The sequence below is a fragment of the Lepisosteus platostomus genome, chromosome 3 (assembly GCF_059453375.1).
Source record: "Lepisosteus platostomus isolate fLepPlt1 chromosome 3, fLepPlt1.hap1, whole genome shotgun sequence".
Classification (NCBI taxonomy): Eukaryota; Metazoa; Chordata; class Actinopteri; order Semionotiformes; family Lepisosteidae; genus Lepisosteus; species Lepisosteus platostomus.
This window is the reverse complement of record NC_142613.1, coordinates 50,436,383-50,440,473: the sequence shown is the minus strand read 5'-3', so window position 1 is coordinate 50,440,473 and position 4,091 is coordinate 50,436,383. Positions and strand designations below refer to the sequence as shown.

At 47.5% G+C, this 4,091-nt stretch overlaps 1 long non-coding RNA gene across 1 annotated transcript; it reads right to left on the bottom strand.

The window, feature by feature from the left end:
- Window positions 1–294: 294 nt before the first annotated feature.
- Window positions 295–3,626, bottom strand: LOC148675037 (uncharacterized). The gene is made up of 3 exons (XR_015935589.1): window positions 3,411–3,626; window positions 2,265–2,680; window positions 295–1,011 (listed from the first exon to the last, which is right to left on the bottom strand). It is a non-coding gene; the product is annotated as an uncharacterized LOC148675037 (long non-coding RNA).
- Window positions 3,627–4,091: the final 465 nt, after the last annotated feature.

Genomic DNA, 4,091 nt, shown 5'->3' with positions numbered 1-4,091 from the left:
AAGATGCCAGTGCTCTTTTCACTGAGAGCAGATTCTTTTGAGTGAAGTAAAGTTTTAAAGAAGCTACATCTCACTGCAGCTGTGCAAGTTATCAAGACATTCTGATGTGTAATAGATTTTAATTATGTCACAGGAGCACTGCTGCTCTGGACGTTAGCTGAAACAGGGACTCTGTTAAATTAGACTCCACTCTATATAATCACATGCTGGTAGGCTTTTACTGTTCCTGCTGATATGAGCTTTACGGAACGTACGAAACTTTAAAGACATACACCGAATGGCTGAAACGATTCAATTTTATTACTGTGACTAACTTGTGAAGAACACTTTTGTTTAAGAAGGACTTCTGGTGACTCATTTACTGAAAATGTTTGAATAGAACACCTGATGATTAAGTAGAACACCTGATGATTCACCCTGAGGATGATTTAGCAGTGATGATCTTTCGGGAGAATGACAGGTGAGTCACTCTGTCCATGATTTGGTTGTGATGTGTCACTTGGACACCTGGTGACCTATTGAGGATTTGGCAGTGATGATATTTTAGTTGGACGCCTGGTGACTCACCCTATTGAGGATTTGGCAGTGATGATATTTGAATTTGGATGCCTGGTGACTCACCCTACGAGGATTTGGCACTTATGATATTTTAGTTGGACGCCTGGTGACTCACCCTATTGAGGATTTGGCAGTGATGATATTTTAGTTGGACGCCTGGTGGCTCACCCTATTGAGGATTTGGCAGTGATTATATTTTAGTTAGATGCCTGGTGACTCACCTTATTGAGGATTTGACAGTGATGATATTTTAGTTGGACGCCTGGTGACTCAGCCTATTGAGGATTTGGCAGTGATGATATCTACAGTATGTTGGATGAATAGCGACTCACCCTGTTGACAATGTGGCAGTGATGTGTCAGTTGGGCGCCTGGTGACTCACCTGTCGATGATTTGGCAGTGATGAAGTTTCAATACTCCCTCTCTGTTGACTCATCGATTCATTTCCTCTTCCTGTAATGAGCAAGATCATAAGCGAACAGAAAAAATCACACCATGAATTCACTGGTTGCCTTGCTTTGACTCTCATCCCTGCATGTCTCGGCTGTTCATAATGTTATGACTGGAAGGGATTTGGTAAAAGCTAAAGTTTGTATTCAATTCAATTCAATTTTATATAGTGCCTTTCACAACATGGTTGCCCCAAGGCACTTAACAAAGCTGTGTGACAATACACATTGTCATTGACATTTCAATACAAGGTCTCTCAGTTCTCAAGCTCTAAATAAATATGCTTAGTTTACCCAGCTGCAGGACTGGTAAACACAGAGGGTCAAAGGGTATCTTTTGGTTTAGTCTACTGAATTAACTCTTTGGCGAATCATTAGAGTCGTCATCAGTCCAGAAACACAAGATACAAGCCAGGTAAAGTGAGAGAAGCAAGGAGGGAGGACAGATGAGTGACAGAACAGAGAGAAGAAATTAGTCAGGTGAGAGGACCTTATTCTGATCCAATTTGGAGACCAGATTCTAGCTAAGTAATTTGAACCTTGTTAAGCAGAGCTTGCCATCCTATTATGGTAAGAAATTCCAACTTGTTTTGATTTATGTATCGTCATTCTTATTTATGGAATACATAGACTAAATAAATTATCTCCTAGTTGTTGATGTGTTTTTAAAATTGGGACATTCCATTCATTTTAGAGCGTCCAGGTTTATTGGAAGGGAGATTTAGCCCCGAGTCCTTTTCTGATGGTTTAGGGCACAGGCTATTTCTCTCGTTGGACTGTTTAGGTATGGCATAGGAGTTCACATTCCAGAGTTAGCAGTCTAGGTTTTTGTCTGATGGTAGAATTTAGGCCTCTGGGATGTATTATGCAGTATTATGTTTTATGTTGCATGTGTGTAACGTTGTGAGTTGATTAATTTTCTGTCACTGTTCCGTGAATACTTGTTTTTTTGTCCTGGTTTGCCTCTCATTTATTACTCTTTTGCTATAACAGTGTCAGAGTCTAAAAGACTCAGGTGCCTCAAAATTACACCAGCTGCTTGGGTATATCTGTGACATATCTGTGAGATTTGGAGGCTTTTAATTATTTAAATGTTTGTCTATCCGGCTCTCTTTTCTATTTTCTTCACCCTATTTATAACACTATTATAGGCAGTTCCGAGCCCGGGGTGGCAAGTTTCTCCAAAATGTAAAGGGATCGTTCAATTAGCAAGTGATTAAGACCCGGAAAACTCAGCTGGTTTGCATTCTTCCCCACCTAATTTGTACGATTCGGCGATTCAGATCTGGGAGGAAATGGAAACCAGAAGGAGTCTGCAGTCCTGCTGGCACCCATGCGGCTCTCTCACGGTCAGGGGTAACTAGGCTGCACAGTCCCAGGGGCACTGGTCCAGCTCGTGCCCTGGTCTCAGCCCTCCAGGCTGGGACCCCGAGTCTGCACTGGCGTTGCCCCAGCCTCTCGAGGCCACAGTTCTGGAAATTCTGCACGGCAAGTCGGCTCTGTTTGTCTGTCTGTTTCCAAGGGACCTTTCCCCCAGATTCCCCTGGAGTGTGTCTCAGGGGCGCCGTGCCCCCTCCTTCAGACTCTTCTTCACGGGCAGCAGCCTGGGCGACAAGAGCAGAGGGGCGTGGTCCAGGTACGGAGAGACAAGACGCCGGATTTCCGGGAATGATCTGGCAAGAGAAACAATGCACAATCAATGAAGTGTAGCCCGGGTGGGGGTTGAATTCCCGTCTCCTGCACGTTGTTTCAGAAGGATCGGGAGAAGACGGCAGCAGCTGGCTCAAGTGATCCCGCAGATAATCAGGGAATGTGGCTGATAGGTTTGCTCGTAGCATCTTCCTCCCCCCATCCGTAGAGCAGGGCACGTTTTTCCGAAGCAGCCTGAGGGAAAAGCCTTTCTGGGCAGCACGGCAGCAGAGCCCAGCTCATTATTTAAACCCACAACAGCCCGGTTCTGAGTTCAGAGCCCTGACCTCGGCGCTGAGGCCGGACGCAGGCTGAGCCGGCTCTCAGGAGGAGGCTCGGATCAAGCTGCTCTCTCACCTGTGATCCCCCAGCCTGCCTTCCTGGGAGACGCAGGGAACGGAATGAAATTGCATTGAAAGTGTCTTCTCTAAAACAATAACATCTCAGGAAACAGAAAACTGATTGTTTTTATCCTCATTCATTATTGATGATGTGAAATAAAATCAAACTAAGAAAAAAAAAAGAGTTTCTGTATTCATTCTATTAAGTGGGTTTATTTCTTTGGCTTTTTTTTTTCCCAAACAATAAAACATGTCCCAGGAGATGCATGAGAGCAGGGTAGATGTATTTTTTTTTTCTATGAAAAAGCAAACAAACAAAATTCGCATTCCAGAAAAGACCTGTGTACAGATGGCAGGAGGAGTCGATACCTACTGGTTCCAAAGGACATTTCTGCCTCAGGCAGGCAGCCTCCGATCCGGGGGGACAGGCTCTTGTTGTGCGTGTTTCAGAACAGCCCAGGCTCTGCAGGCCGTGAGAGAGAGCAGTGGGGGTGTCAGACGCCCCATCCTGTCAGTGGGGTGAACACCAGGCTCTGCAGGCTGTGCGTGAGAGCAGTGGGGATGTCAGACGCCCCATCCTCTCAGCGGGGTGAACCCCAAGCTCTGCAGGCTGTGAGAGAGAGCTGTGGGGGTGTCAGACGCTGAGTCCTCTCAGCGGGGTAACCCCAGGCCCTGCAGGCTGTGCGTGAGAGCAGTGGGGGTGTCAGACGTCCCATCCTCTCAGCGGGGTGAACCCCAAGCTCTGCAGGCTGTGCGTGAGAGCAGTGGGGGTGTCAGACGCCCCGTCCTCTCAGCGGGGTGAACCCCAAGCTCTGCAGGCTGTGAGAGAGAGCAGTGGGGGTGTCAGACGCCCCGTCCTCTCAGCGGGGTAACCCCAGGCTCTGCAGGCTGTGCGTGAGAGCAGTGGGGGTGTCAGACGTCCCATCCTCTCAGCGGGGTGAACCCCAAGCTCTGCAGGCTGTGAGAGAGAGCAGTGGGGGTGTCAGACGCCCCGTCCTCTCAGCGGGGTGAACCCCAGGCTCTGCAGGCTGTGCGTGAGAGCAGTGGGGGTGTC